General features: G+C 44.5%; 1 protein-coding gene, 1 long non-coding RNA gene and 1 other non-coding gene across 3 annotated transcripts in view; 1 reads left to right on the forward strand and 2 right to left on the reverse strand.

The window, feature by feature from the left end:
- LOC146396539 (uncharacterized) overlaps window positions 1–8,244 on the reverse strand; it is a 121,907-nt gene extending 113,663 nt beyond the window's left edge. The window contains exon 1 of the long non-coding RNA XR_014827378.1: window positions 8,147–8,244. This is a non-coding gene — a long non-coding RNA (uncharacterized LOC146396539). The remainder of the gene's footprint in view (window positions 1–8,146) is intronic.
- Window positions 1–16,444, reverse strand: part of RFLNA (refilin A) — a 199,074-nt gene that overhangs the window by 146,515 nt on the left and 36,115 nt on the right. The window lies entirely within an intron of this gene.
- Window positions 12,958–13,064, forward strand: LOC146396540 (U6 spliceosomal RNA). Its single transcript, XR_014828624.1, has one exon. It is a non-coding gene; the product is annotated as a U6 spliceosomal RNA (small nuclear RNA).

Consider the following 16,444-nt stretch of genomic DNA (forward strand, 5'->3'; position numbering starts at 1 on the left):
ACATATCTACAAAATATCTACAAAACAGAAACAGACTCACAGACAGAGAACAGGCTTGTGGTTGCCAGGGGGAGGGATGTAGGGGAAAGGTGGATTGGGAGTTTGGAATTAAAAGATGCAAACCATTATATAAATGATGGATAAACAACGAGGCCCTACTGAAGAGCATAAGGAACCCTATTCAATAGCCTGTGATGAACCATAATGGAAAAGAATATGAAAAAGAATGAATATATATATATATATATATATATATATATGCACAACTGAATCACTTTGCTGTACAGCATTAACACAACATTGAAGTCAACTTCAATCAAATTTTTAAAATAAAAAATAAAATGATGTGCAAATTTCAACCTTAGGAAAAGGCACTGTGGGGAGTCTGGACCAACCTGCTTTTCTATCCATGACTCCAACACTTTGCAATGAGGTGCCTGGCCTAAGTCCTCACCCACCCCCAGTGACATTGCTGAGGGGTGGGGGTACTCTAGTCAGTTTAGTCTTTGTTGATGCACCAAGCGCAGCCACCCTATAGCACTCGGCACACTTAACAGCCAGGTTTCCTAGAAACCAAAGGGGAAGGTGCAGTGAGTCTCTGTTCATCAGAAACCAGGCCTGATCCCCAAACCTCTTACATCCATGGATCCTCCAGCAGGTGCCAAATTCTGATCACCTCCATTTAGCCCCAAAGCCTTTTATTTTTTCAACCAACTGGCTGCCTAAAATGTAACAGAAGATAGCCCCTTGAGCTACCCTCAACTCCCCATCAGTCTCTGAGGGACACTCTCGTTTCTCCCAGAAGACAGCTTTCGCTTCCAGCTGTGTGGGAACCCAGGGCTGCCCACAGGAAGCTGAATTTGTGCCATCTGCCTGTGCCAGAAGAACCTTGTTTCTTTGGCACACTCAATTGGGTGTCTTTTTTTTAAATTACTTAATTAATTTTGCCTTTTTTTTTTTTTTAGGGCCGCACCCATGGCATATGGAGATTCACAGACTAGGGGTCTATTTGAAGCTACAGCTGCCGGCCTTCACCACAGCCACAGCAATACCGGATCCAAGCTGGGTCTATGATCTACCCTATAGCTCACAGCAACACCAGATCCTTAACCCACTGATTGAGGCCAAGGATTGAACCCGCAACCTCGTGGTTCCTAGTCAGATTCATTTCTGCTGTGCCACGACAGGAAGTCTCCAAAGATTAAAAATAAAATCTGCCCAGTTGCATTCATTGGGCAAACCAGGAGGGAAAGTTAACTAACCAGATGATTCAGAGAAAAGAGTAGACAGTTGGGTAATAAGTGGAGTCCAGGGTTTCATGCAGAGTCCATGATTCCATCCCAATCAAGTTCACCATGTAGCTATTCAACTAACCAGAGCTCTCCCTAGCTTTACCCTCTTTCCTGTCCCATCTATTCAGAGGGGGGGAAATATTTTCACCAGGACAGAAACTGACTTTGGGCTATCCCAGAAGCTGACCCCAGGTCAGGATTTCAGTGTAGGAAGTTTCTTTGGAAGGTACAAGATGTGGCAATAGGGAATGAGCAAGGAGAGGAAAGAAAGTCAATGCAGGATCTGTCATTTCAAGCTACCACTGTGGGCTCAACCTCCCCAGGAAACCTCTGGGCAATGGTACAAAGCACATGCTCCAGAATAATACCTCCTGGAAGGGACGACTCTTCCTTAAAGCCACAGTCCAGTTAATACAGGTAAAACATTGATAGGAAATAATTAGGAGCAGCTGCAGCTCCAATTCGACCCCTAGCCTGGGAACTTCCATATGCAGCAAGTGTAGCCCTAAAAGGATGGGAGTTTCCATTGTGGCTCAGCAGAAACCAATCTGACTTGTATCCATGAGGACACAGGTTCAATCCTTGGCCTTGCTCAGTGGGTTAAGGATCCAGTGCTGCCGTGAGCTGTGGTGTAGGTCGCAGACGTGGCTCAGATCTGGCGTTGCCGTGAGCTGTGGTGTAGTCTGGCGGCTATAGCTCTGATTCAACCCCCGGCCTGGGAACCTCCATAGGCTGCAGATGCAGCCCTAAAAAGACAAAAAAAATTAAAAATAAATTAAAAATAAATAAAAAGATGAAAGAAAGAGTAAGAGAAAGAGAGAGAAAGACATGAAAAGAAATGAAAAGAAAGAATTATATGAATAAAATTAAACAATACATTCATAAATGCCCAAATTAATGAAGGAAATATGAAATCACCATTTGGCAAACCACACTAGTAATCAATGCAGGCAAGACCACCAATGGATGCTAAAATGGGGCCAAAGTTCGAGCAGAAAAGGAGTATTTGCAAGGTCTCCAAGCATCTCCCCCAAGAGCGCTGTTTCTTACAGAGGAAAAATGGTAACAGTACAAGGGGGAAGTTGCTAGGCGCGACCTCCATCAAGTGACCAAGGTTAACATCACCAGCAAGAAGGCTTCTCCGCATCTGCCTCAGCTCTGTGCCCCAGAGAACCAACCCCAGCACCCCACCCCCACTGCACCATCTCCCCCCCCCACATTCTTGCCCAAAATGTACCTCGTTTTAAAATGTATCTCCTTTTAAATCCCTAAATTTAAATGGAGATACATTTTAAATACACTGAAATTTAAATGCATCTTGGTTTTAAATACAGGAAAACATCAGACAAACCCAAACCAAGGGCCATTCTCAGAAATCAGTGACCTGGGCTTTTCCAAAATGTCAAGGTCAGGCCAGATAAGGAAAGCCAGAGGAACTGTTGCAGGCTGGAGGAGACCAGAGAGGCACCCCCAGCTCACTGCCCTGTGGGATACCAGAAGGGATCTTGGAACAGAAAAAGGACATTAGTGGGAAAACTTATGAAAATCGAGTAAGTTTTGTTGTTTGGCTAATAGTATCATATTAACATCAATTTCCTAGTTTTGCTCTATTTCAAATGTGTAAGATTTCAGCATCAGGGAAGCTGGGTGAGGCGTATAGGGGAACTCTCTGTGCCTTTTTGCAACTTTTCTGTAAGTCTAAAAAAGTTATTCCAAAATAGAAATTTTTTTTTTTAAAAAAAGAAGCTTTAGGCCACTTGAGAGAGGAAAAAGCATCTATACATCGATTGCCCAGAGCCATTGCTTGGGGGCTTCAGGGAACAGGTGGTGATCCCCCAGCACTTCTGGCTTGATGGATGACCTTGTGGTTCAGGCAAGAGGCTTCAGATGGTGGTGAATGGAGGTGAACCAAGCTGATGAGAGATAGAGGTGGAGTTCTGGCAGCAGCATCTACAGATGTTCACTCTGAGAGGCAGCAAGGGGCACCGTAGGGGCTTTGAGATTAGATGCCATCTCTTCAGAGTTCCCACTGCAGCTCAGTGGGTTAAGAACCTGACATAATCTCCATGAGGATGCAGGTTCAATCCCTGGCCTCACTCAGTGGGTTAAGGATCTGGCGTTGCTGTGAACTGTGGTGTAGGTTGAAGACCCAGCTTGGATCCAGTATTGCTGTGGCTGTGTTGTAGACTGGCAGCAGCAGCTCTGATTCAACCCCTAGCCTAGGAACTTCCATATGCTGTGGGTGCAGCCATAAAAAGAAAAGAAAAAAAAAAGTTTCCATCTCTTCCTTCTCTGGTGGCAGAAGAGATCCATTTCCAAATAACCATCCAACACTGCCTCTGCTCTTGCTGGAGGGGCCTGGTGATCTCTGCCCTCCCCAGTGACAGATTTTTCTCACCTTCAGGATGTCTACATCAGTGGGCAGAGAATGGAGTCTTCCTGGTATTTTAGAACAAAACTCAATGTAAAGTTCAGGAGGTAACGACTGGTAAATTTTAAGAAACACACATGCAAAACAAAACCATGTCTTCACAATGCCATTTAAGCATGTAAGTCTGACCCAAATTTAAATGAAATGATTTGTGACAAGGAATCAGTCTTTCTTTCCACTGTACACAAGAGAATCTATCATTCACTTCACTGTAGAATCTACAGAAAGTAGGCACACTCTGCTGTCAGCCTTCCTCAAACAGCATCTACAGGCTTCTGGCTCCCAAAGTTATAGGCTTTTCTTAGGAAAAGTCACCTCTTTGGTGGATCTGATGGTCCATTTATTTTGGAAAAGAGAGGGAGGTCCTTATACACACTCCCAACCTCTGTTTTAAATTATTGCTTCAGGTCTTCCTGCCAAACCTGTCATGTATAAAGGGACTCATGGCTAAGTGTGTAAATAATTTTTAAAATTCCACTGGTAGTGATTTGGAAATAAGAGTGTTTTTTTTTTTTTTCATTTTCTTTTTTCTTTCTTTCTCTCCCCACCTCCCCCCACCCCCCGCCGCCGCTAGGGTTACTAAAGAATTTAACATTGTTTTAATTTGGAACACAAGTTGAGTCTATTAAAACCTCTTGTGCCCTATATATAAGATTCGTGCTTTATATCATCATAAAGCTTTAGAGTATTAAGTAATCGATTTAATTAAACAAGCAATATTTTTGGCCTCAGGCCCCACCCTGGATGTGAAAAGGTTTTATAAATTTCAAAGAATGTGGAGACGTGGGATCAACATTATGGACCTAGAAAATCAAGGTCCTCACTCATGCAAATGTATGGATGTGTCGCCCAGTTTAGGTAAATTTGAGTCTTTTAAATGCTCTCATTTTATCATAGTAGGATTTGACCAAACCAACATCTGCTGGTTTTGCTGCCCAGCATTCATTCTTTTTTGGAAAATCTCCCAATTTCCCTCTAGGAAGTCAGTCCCAACTCTGATAGTATTCAGACGGGGTTCCATGCAGGGATCCAGGGACCCAGGGCCACAGTGATTGGTCTAGCGGGTGGTCATGTGATTCAAGAGGGGCCAATGAGAAGACACTGGGATGTTGACGGGAATGCTAGGACCAAGGAGCTCACTCTGTTTCCTTGAAAGCACTAGATCTGGGGCTACAATCTTTCAATCTCCAGGGGTGAGAGTGCCAAGGACCACCAGGAAGAGCTCAAGGATGGTCTCAACATGGAAAAGATGGGGCCAAGAATTTGAGGGAAAGAGAGAACCAAAAACTGCATCCTGAGGATATTGTCGAGACCCCCGCTTCCAACTGTTCCCTAAAGTCCCAGCAATTGCACACCAGTGAGACCAGAAATTATTTTTAGTGATTCATGCAGTTGGGGTTTCTGTCACTTGCAACCAAATTTGTCTGGGTAATTAACAAAGCAGAGCCCTGGTAAATTTAAAATTAGTACTGAGATGTATGATGTCAACTTCTCTCTTCACCACAGATGCTGCGTGAAGGACTGTGAAGATGCTCTCAGGGCTGGAGGTTAAGGGCCCTGGGGTCTGATGCAGGAGTGACTTTGGACAGTCACTTCCTCATTCTGGGACTCAGTTCCTAAATAAGGAAGTGACATGGATCAGGTGGTCTTTCAAAGGCCACCTCCAGAATGGTCTAATCTGTGATGTTAGGGAATGTAAAGAGAAATCACAGACCTCATGATACCTATACACATGCACGTGTACGCATACACACACACATACACATACAGTGGCATACACATGCACGCATAGACACACAGAGATACATACATGCACACATGCATGCACACATGCATACACACATGCATAAACACACACACAAAGTCTCCTTCCTGATACACTCCTTATTACACAGATTACTCAGTCTTCCTTTGTAGAATCCACTTCTCTCTGGAGTCTAAAGACCTAAGGGTCCATGGGACCCTACAGTGGATCAGGGAAAATGGGGCACAAAAGCAGAGGCACCAACTTGCTTACTGGATTCACACAAAATCCTCAACCCCATTTTAGAACACCAATGGGAAGAGCAGAGAAAGTGGGTACACATCACATTCCACATAAATTTCTGGGATGCTTCTGTAGAAAGCTAAAGAAACTTCAAGAAAAAGAGTTCTCCTTCATGAGCAAGAGAATAATTACAGCAATAGCAGCATGGGTGAGTCAGTATCTTTCCAGGTGTTTTCTGGGTTTTCTACCTCTTTCCATGTTTGTAGAGCCAACTCTAACTCTAATACCTGCTCAGATTTTAAATCATTATGCAAGGAGTTCCCTGGTGGTCCATTGAATTAAGGATCTGGTGTTGTCATTGCAGCAGCTTGGGTAGCTGCTATGACACAGGTTCCATCCCTAGCCCAGGAACTTCCATATGCCTCGGGCATGGACCCCCAAAAAAATCATTATGCATATCAGGATCTCAAAAAATGCAAGTAGGGCATTAGAAAAACCCAACTCCTGATTTAATTTTTTTTTTTTTAGGGCCACACCTGAGGCATATTGAAGTTCCCAGGCTAGGGTCAAATCAGAGTTGCAGCTGCCAGCCTACGCGGCAGCCACAGGAGCACCAGTCCTGAGCCGCATCTATGACTTACACCCCAGTTTTCAGCAATGCTGGATCCTCAACCCATTGAGCGAGGCCAGGGATTGAACCCACATCCTCACAGACACTGTATCATATTCCCACTGAGCCACAACAGAAATTCCCTGATTTTTTAACTGAGGAAAGTGGGGATAGAAGGATACTCTCTCAATTGCATACGCGCATGCGTGTGGACACGCACACACACACACACACACAGAGCAGGTACCAAATGTTGGGTTACATCATGTATTCTGTACTGCAAGGAGCCTTCTGCAAGCTCAGACTGACCCCCTAGCCTGCAGTCCATCCTCACTCACGTCCCCTTAAAGCTCCCTGCTACCCATGCCTCAGGTCTATGGACACTCATACCAGCAAGATGGATTATCCCAGGCTCAGGGCATCTGGACAGGGGGATCTGGGGTAACAGAAGTTGTCCAGGACCAGGGCTGGGATGAGGGTGAGGCAGAAGAGGGCCTCACTCTCAGGCCCACCCTTGTGTTTGTGCTCTCTGGGGGGAGGGCACAGCCAGAGCCAGCTCCCTAAAGCCCAGGCCCAGGGCAGTACCCACCCACCCCCACCCTCTCCCCACCCCAGCCAGGCTTAAAGGCATTGCTGGCCCTCCAGACACCACCACCCTCTACCCTATGACCCTCATAAAACATGGTTTGGAAACTCCATCCCTAAAATATACATGCCAACACTTACCCCCCACTGCATCCCCAAAATACCCTCTCTGGAAGCCCTGTTTTCGGTTTTTTGGGCAGAAGCAGCCCTCCCTCTGTTCTCCCAAACAAAGTGCCTTTTAGAACCGAATGCTCAGAGCACAGTGGCTTCCCGCTACTTGGAAAAATAGAATCTCAGCTTCCTGTGTCACAGCCAGCTTCAAAGGCATGGGGGCAAATCGATTTTTCCAGGGCTTCATTAATTGTCCCGGAGAAGCACTTTCATCTCTTCTGTCCTCTTGTGTTTTCAAAGCTCTGTCTTTCTGGGCACCTCTGTCCACTTTCAGAAAGTGGGGAGGAGCCCTCTGGTGCTCAGGGCTGACACAACCTGAGGTTTCAGGAGGAAGGGATGGGGACCAGGGTGATGCTTGCCAGGCACTGCTCCCACCTAATGCAACTCATCATGGCGCCTGGGGCTTGTAAAATTTTGTCCTTCCCAGGAACATGAAGCTCACTCCTCTGTTCACCTTATTTACCTGCACAGCAGTCAGATGAAGGGATAAGGCATTTCCAACAGCAAGACTGGGTGCAGTCCCCAAACCTTGTGTCCTTCATTCAGGTCTGGCCTACACTGTCAAAACCAAGGGGGGCAGGACTGCACTGCTTGGGGGTCAAGGCAGACACCCCACCTTCCTCTGGCATTTGTTCACAGGCTGTTCTGGGGAAGGCTCAAATTGAGTCAAAGAAGCTGTTTTTCTTTTTTTATGCTTTTTAATGACTGTACCTGTGGCATACAAGTTCCCAGGCTAGGAGTCAAATCAGAGCTACAGCTGCTGGCCTACACCACAGCCATAGCAACACCAGGTCCAAGCCACATCTGCATCCTACACCACAGCTCTCAGCATCACTAGATCCTTTACCCACTGAGCGAGGCCAGGGATCGAATCCATATCCTCACAAAGACTAGCTGGGTTCTTAACCGGCTGAGCCACACTGAGAACTCCAAAGAAGTCATTTTTCTAAGCCAAATACCAAAGTCAAAGATCTAAAACAAAACTGTCCTGTGGTGGTGGAGAAGGGGAGTGATACTTGGCTTGGAAGAGGCTGTGATGAGCAGACCCAGAGAAGACAAAAGAGAAATACCCGGGCGTGAAACGGTCCATATCTTCATTTCACCATTTTTAAGGGAGCAGACAATTATTTCCACTGGAACCCACAGAGGTCTGAGATCCCCAATTTTCCTACAAGGCAGGAAGGAAATTGAGACTTTTAGTTCTGGTTCATTCATTTCAGCTCAGAATCACTCCCTGGCTGGAAAACTCCAGTGGCTTTTCCTGGTTGAATTTCTATGCGTTCATTCCTGCCAGCTCCCCATGAATTTAGCTCCAGATCTTTTTGTTTTTTCCCTTCAGGCCCCAAACAATTGTTGCAAAATTATTCTTCTGAATTTACGATGCCTCCACCTTTCAATAGGCTTCCAGCAGACACTTCGGCTCTGAAAAAAGGACTGTTGTTTCTAGACCTTTGTTAAAATTCCTTTGCCACAATTTATGGACTTAAGGGGAATACTTCTTTAAAAAAATTTTTTATTGAAATACAGTTGACTTACAAGGTCATGTTAATTTCTGCTGTACAGCAATGTGATTCAGTTATACATATACACATATCCATTTCCACATAAATTATCACAGAATACTCAGCAGCGTTCCCTGGGCTACACAGAAGGTCCCTGTTGACCATCCATTCCATATACCCTCGTGTGCATATGAAGGGGAATACATTCTTTATTGAAATCTCCAGTGTACCAGGGACTGTATCCATATTTGTCCCTCAGACTTAAAGATGCTGTGTTCCTTTAGGGAAGGAACAGGATATATATGACTGCCCTGTGGTGGATTATTACATATGCTTCAGATCGGCATATACTCCAAACGCCGAGACCGCAGACACATCCACTCATGGAAACCCATAGGCTGCCAACCACCGGCCTTCATAGCCCCCTATCACCCACCTACATGGGACATATCAACTCCTAAACGGCGGTGTGCTGAGTCGTGGCGCCTGACCCCCTGAAGACAGGTGCATGATGGGAAAGTCATACTTCATTTCATACTGACTCTTCACTTCCTTGTTAAAAATATCAAATAGGAAGAGTCTTTTTAGAGGGAGGGAGGGAAGGAGGTGGAGATGGGGTCAGTCAGGGTAGAGCCCAGATGTGTTCTGCCAACAACTGCTATTTTCTGGAACAGGAGCTTGGCCCCTTCATACTGCTCTGTATATCTGTCAATCATCTTTCTCCACATTGCACGTTCCCTGGCAGCCACCATCTACATACAGTCCTGTCCAATCTTCGGAAACTTCCTTTAAAATATTCTCCCTGTTCTATTTTTTTTTTTTTTTTTTTTTGTCTTTTTTTTTTGTTGTTGTTGTTGTTGCTATTTCTTGGGCCGCTCCCGCGGCATATGGAGGTTCCCAGGCTAGGGGTCGAATCGGAGCTGTAGCCACCGGCCTACGCCAGAGCCACAGCAACGCAGGATCCGAGCCGCGTCTGCAATCTACACCACAGCTCACGGCAACGCCGGATCATTAACCCACTGAGCAAGGGCAGGGACCGAACCCGCCACCTCATGGTTCCTAGTCGGATTCGTTAACCACTGCGCCACGACGGGAACTCCTTTTTTTTTTTTTTTTTTTTTGCTATTTCTTGGGCCGCTCCTTCGGCATATGGTGGTTCCCAGGCTAGGGGTCAAATCGGAGCTGTAGCCGCCGGCCTATGCCAGAGCCACAGCAATGCGGGATCCGAGCCGCGTCTGCAACCTACACCACAGCTCACGGACAACACTGGATCCTTAACCCACTGAGCAAGGGCAGGGACCGAACCCGTAACCTCATGGTTCCTAGTCAGATTCGTTAACCACTGCGCTACGACGGGAACTCCCTCCCTGTTCTATTTAAATGTTAGAAAGTCACAGCTTCCCTGGCCTGGGAAGAGAGAGCTATTTCAAAAGAGTCATATCACCTGTCCTCCAAATATTCAACGTCTCCCCAGCTAGCTATAAAACAAAGTACCTTTGTAGTTTGTACAGTGACAACACATGCACATAGTTGGTCGGCAAGAGATTGGTTGATGTGATTTAATCTGTGTGAATTTCCTTCTCCAGAAAAATGGGCATAAAATGGTTTGCCCAGGAAGTTCCCTAATGGCCCAGTGGGTTGAAGATCCAGCAGTGTCACTGCTGTGGCTCAGGTTCAACCCTTAGCCTGGGAACTTCCACATACCTTGAGGAGGCAACCTCCCCACCCCGCCAAAAAAGGGTTTGCCCTGCCAATCCAGCACTGCAAGGGGGAGCAGAGAGGCCATTTTCGTGACTTTTCATAAACCACTGACCTTCAGGGGGTACCTTTTGTCACTAGCTCAGTCAGAGTGTTGTCCAGGAAGTTACTGCTGCATAATAAATGGACTTCAAGAAAGCTGGGGAATATTTGCTTTTTTAAAGAGGAAAGAAACTATCCACAGACAATACATAAACTAATGAAGGATCTTGATAATCATGTTAAAATTGAGGGAGTTTTGGTCCCAAAGCAATGGAAAACGAATGAAGGATTTTTAGGGTTGTTTTTTTTTTTTAAAGCTTTATGTGTATTTTCTTTTCTCTCAACTAAGTCACGTATTGACCTACCAAAATGAGCTGAGGTTGCATTTTCTTGCAGAGTTAATTCGTTAAAGAAGAGGTGTTGGTAATGTTACAGAGCTGGGGTGTCACATTTTGGTGGTCTTTACAACCTTGGAGGAAGGTCTCAGAAATAAAAGTCACACATTCCAAGGGATCAAAGAGGATAACGTATGGAAAAGTACTTTTTCAAAGTATTAAAACACAATTCAAAAGTAAGTTCTTGTTATTAGTCAAGGTTGGGAGTCCGGAGGGATTCCTTGAATAATTAGCTAATTGGTCTCACATTTCTCACTGTGGATTTTAAATTTTGTTTTTCAGTATTTGGCTCCAAAGGTTTTTAAACTATTCTCTTTCATGGTGTTAATTTTTCCATTGTCTAGACAGTTGGAGAGTCAGACAGGATTATCAGAAGGAAAGAGGCAATTTATGACCAAAAGTCAACCTTCTCAGCCGATGGAATTTACATACTAATGACCACTGCAGCGGCTGTCATAAGAAAACTTTAAAAATGAAAACTTTTCGTGTGTGTGCATTTCTGGAATTTGGCATTGGGTAGACATTCTGCATTTTTAATTCACATAAAAGACCTTCTAATAAAACCACAGAAGAAAGAGATTGATGAGGGTGTACCTAGGGGGTGGAGGGGGGGATCTGGGCTTCATTTTAAAGGATACATCAACCTCCTGAAACCTCATAAGGAATAAAATGAATTCTAACGTCCTTATTAAGATGAAAAGGGACACAAGGAGTCATGTGGCCACATTGCTTTGACAATCAAAAGGCAGAAAATATGTCCATTAGAGTTGGGTCATAAAACCGAGTTGAGAGTAGAAGAAATGTCAGAGGTTACACTATATTATGCATGTGCTCCCTCCCACTTCGCCCTCAAATGGGTGTCCCGTTCCTGTTTGAATATTTCTTTTGATAAGAGATTCATTCACTGACTTCTTAGTTGGAATAACTTCTTTCTACAAACTTAACATCTTCTTTATGGAAGCTTCTATTCCTTAGTCCCAGATCTGGCCTCTGAAGCCAGTAGAAGCCTCCCAGGTAGAATATTCTTTTGCTTCCCTATTTTTAATGAGGATGATCCCTTCAAGGCCACAAGGTGGCTGCTCCACCTCCAGCCTCAAGACTTTGGTTGAAGCAACGCAGAAACCAAAAAAAAAAAAAAAAAAAAATGACAAGGAGGCAGAAACCAAAAAAAAAAAAAGAAAAAAATGACAAGGAGGAGTAGTACTTATATAAGGAAAGCAAAACCATCCTAGATGTCTCCATTAGATTTCCACGTAGAGCTCATTAGCCAGAACTGAGTCCTGCAACCACCTAATATATAGGTTCTTTTTTTTTTTTTTTTTTTTTGCTTTTGCTTTCTCTTAGGGCCACACCCATGACATATGGAAGTTCCCAGGCTAGGGGTCCAATTGGAACTGTAGTTGCTGGCCTACGCTACAGCCACAGCAATGCCAGATCCTTAACCCACCGAGCGAGGCCAGGGATTAAACCTGCCTGCATCCTCATGGATGCTAGTCAGATTCATTTCCACTGAGCCACGATAGGCACTCCCTATAGGTTCTTTATTTAGACAGGGGGTGTTGACAAGAAATGTGACACTGTGTGTCAAGAGCCTTTAAAATGTTCTTAACTTCGATTTGGCCATTTGCTTCCAAGCAGCTATTCTTGGACAAAACTTTGAGGAAAAGGATGTTCGTTCCAACACAAAAACCTAAATACTCAGGAAACTGCTAGAACCAACCAATGACATGAGGTAGGCATTGAAAATTCCTTGCAAGGTTATTAGAAACATGGAGGAGATCTGTAACAGAACTCAGTGAAACATCCATTAAGAAAAGAAGAGATGAATGAACTGTCTACTCAGAAAATTTTCTACTCATATGGCTTATTTATGTATTCATAAATTGAATGGTACTCAGCAACAAAAAAGAAAAAAAAAAAACCTTACTGATTCATGAAGCAGCATAGATGAATCTTAAAAAGATAATGCTGAGCAGAAGATGATAAACATATGGACAAACCAAAAACACAATTTGAAGTTCTAGAACTTCAGAACTAACAAAAATGGACATCACAACAGTGGCTGCCTAGAATGGATAAAGGGGAGCCTGACCAAAAGGGTTCAAGGGGCCTTTCTGGAGAGTTGGAAATATTCCAGATCTTGACTGGGACAGAGGTTACACAGGTGAATACACGTGTAACATTTACCAAGTGTATACATTTGTTAAAATCCAGCACCCTATACCTTTTAAAAGGATACATTTAGTGCTTGCGTCAGCAGCACATATACTAAAATTAGAACTATACGGAGAAGATTAGCATGGCCCCTGTGTAAGAATGACATGCAAATTTGTGAAGCGTTTTGTATTTTTTTTTGCAAACGGTGATAGGGAGGGAGTGGGATGGACAGGGGTTTGGGGTTAGTAGATGCAAACTATTCCATTTAGAATGGCTAAGCAAGGAGGTCCTGCTGTACAGCACAGGGAACTATATTCAGTCTCTTGGGATAGACCATGATAGGAGATAACATGAGAAAAAGAATGTATATATAGAATGTGTATATATGTATGACTGGGTCACTTTGCTATACAGCAGAAAATGACAAAACACTGTAAGTCAACTATTCCTTAAATAAAATAAAATAAATTAAAATGATACATTTATTAAATGTAAATTATAGTGTAATAAAGTTGCTATAAAATAAAATTTAAAACTAAGGGACAAAATCAGGCAATCTTGGAAAAACAGTATTGACTAAATTAAAATAGGCAGAAAAAAAAAAAGCCAGAGGACACAATATCAAAGAGTTCTTGGTATGGGGTTTTATTTGGGGCTGATGGAAATGTTTTGGAATTCGATAGGGGTATTGGTTGCAAACTTATACAACTCAACAGCAAAAAAGCCAATCAACCAATGGAAAAATGGGCAAAAGACCTGAATAGACTGTTCTCCAAGGAAGATATACAGATAGGCAGCAAACACATGAAAAAATGCTCAACATCGCTGATTATAAGAGAAATGCAAATCAAAACTACCATGAGATACCACCTCACTCACACCAGTCAGAATGGCCATCATTAATAAGTCCACAAATAACTGGTGCTGGAGGGGGTGTGGAGAAAAGGGAACCCTCCTGCACTGTTGGTGGGAATGTAAACTGGTACAGCCACTATGGAAAACAGTTTGGAGATAACTTAGAAATCTATACATAGAACTACCATATGACCCCACAATCCCACTCTTGGGCATCTATCCGGACAAAACTCTACTTAAAAGAGACACATGCACCCAGATGTTCACTGCAGCACTATTCACAATAGCCAGGACATGGAAACAACGCAAATGTCCATCGACAGATGATTGGATTAGGAAGATGTGGTGTATATACACAATGGAATACTACTCAGCCATAAAAAAGAATGACATAATGCCATTTGCAGCAACATGGATGGAACTAGAGACTCTCATGCAGAGTGAAATGAGTCAGAAAGACAAAGATAAATACCATATGATTTCACTTATAACTGGAATCTAATATCCAGCACAAATGAACATCTCCTCAGAAAAGAAAATCATGGACTTGGAGAAGAGACTTGTGGTTGCCTGATGGGAGGGGGAGGGAGTGGGAGGGATCTGGAGCTTGGGGTTATCAGATACAACTTAGAATAGATTTACAAGGAGATTCTGCTGAGTAGCATTGAGAACTATGTCTAGATACTCATATTGCAACAGAACAAAGGGTGGGGGGAAAATGTATACATGCAAGGATAACTTGATCCCCATGCTGTACAGTGGGGGGAAAAAAATAAATAAAAATCGAAGGAAAAAAAAAGTATTGGTTGCAAAACATTGTGAATATATGAAATGTCACTGAATTGCTCACCTTAAAATGGTGATTTTGTGCCATGTGAATCTCACTTCAAGTTTTGGTTTTGGCCTCACCCACAGCATGCAGAAGTTCCTGGGCCAGGGATCAAACCTGCGCCACACCAGTGACAACACTGGACCCTTAACCCCCTGAGCCACCAGGGAACTCCTTCACTTCAATTTTTAAAAGTTAATCACAGGAATGGCTAAAGGGAGCAGTGAGAGAGCTGGCTTTACCTATCATTTTTATCATCCTTCCCTTCCACTATGCCCTTTGAATTTCCTACTATGAGCTCGTGTTAACTTTATAATATGAGATGACCAGACAACTGATGATTAAACAGGGACACGCAGGAGTTTCAGAGAGTGGATGCAGAGCTAGCTCCCAAGGGAGATTTGGGCACAAAGGAGATGGATTTAGTGAGAATCTCCTGTTCTCCTGCTTCTTACAGCCGAGCTCCCTGCCACCCATCCCAGCACTGGATTAAGGGACCTGCCCTTACCCATAGGGACCTTCTGCCTCACAAAGGCCACTGGAGAATTTTCTGATGATGTACAAGGTGAGATGTACATTTCAAACATTTTCCAGGGAAAATGGAGATGCAATGGCCTGACTCCCTGCCTGGATATCAATGACCAGGCTGCTCAGTGGGGACTGTCCAAGCTGTGTGTGTCACTGGAGGTCTGAGCAAAGTTGAGGCTCAAGGAGGTTGAGACTCCATTTTTTTTGTTGTTGTTGTCTTTTTAGGGCCTCACCTGCAGCATATGGAAGTTTCCAGGCTAGGAGTCAAATCGGAGCTGCAGCTGCCAGCCTATACCACAGCCACAGCAATGCCAGAAATGAGCCTCATCTGGGAACTACACTGAAGCCCACCACAATGCCGGGTCCTTAACCCACTGAGCAAGGCCAGGGATCAAACCCACATCCTCATGGATATCAGTCAGGTTTATTATTCCCATACTGAGCCACCATGGGAACTCCTCAGCTCCATATTAAGAGATTGGGGGTTGTGCCTTGGATGGTCTTCCTGGGGAGAGTCCTTTGTAAGGGGTCTGTGTGCCTGAGCTCACGACTCCAATCTGGACTCGGTCCAAGCAGCCTTCAGTGGCAATTGGCTCACAGCAGAAACCCAACAGGGAAGCAGGCACCAAAGGCAGCTCTGAATTCCTGACTCTTGAAGGCTTTGGGTGAAGAGGGGGGTACAGCCTTGGTTAGGAACAGCTCAGTCTCAGCAAGCCTTCGCCCTGCGGTAAAATGTGAATTCCTACAAAGGCATATTGTGCGAGCTACGGGAAGTCTTTAAGGAGGCATCAATCTTGTGTCAGCCAGAGATGTTTATCCTGAAGGCCACACCATGTGGCAGAGAGCTGGGGAGTCACAGGCAGCCGTATTCATCCTGGAGCTGGGTGAAGGGGACAGTGAGCCAGGAGGAGGCTGGGGGCACCAGCAGAGCCCACAGGCCAGAGCCATTCATGACCAGCATCCCTGGGCTTATCTGGAGGGATGGATGAGAAGCAAGAAGATAAAGAACAGGAGTCAACTTCATTAGCCAGGGCAGCACCTGAATCGAGGACCAAGCGGGTGGCAGGAAGTGAGGACCTGGGGGCAGTGGGTCAGAGCACTGAGTGAAACCTGTCCATGGCTTACAGAGAAGCACAGGGTGAAAACTATGCATGACAGGGAGCATACGGGCCGCTCCAAGGGCTTTACTCCTGAGTGAAGCCCTGGCAGGTTGGTAAGAAAAATACAGCCTTATGCGCCCCCGCCTCTAAAGACAAAGACACTAGGTTTATCCTCCTGTCAGTGAGCCAGGGCCAAGAAGTAAAACAGAGAGCCATCCCATACACAGAGCCAGCCACTAAGGCAGGTAAAGCAAAGAGCAGG

Source organism: Sus scrofa, chromosome 14, assembly GCF_054392235.1.
Source record: "Sus scrofa isolate SSC_HxYL_T2T_F1_AM1 chromosome 14, Sscrofa_HxYL_maternal_Yorkshire_Landrace_v2.0, whole genome shotgun sequence".
NCBI lineage: Eukaryota > Metazoa > Chordata > Mammalia > Artiodactyla > Suidae > Sus > Sus scrofa.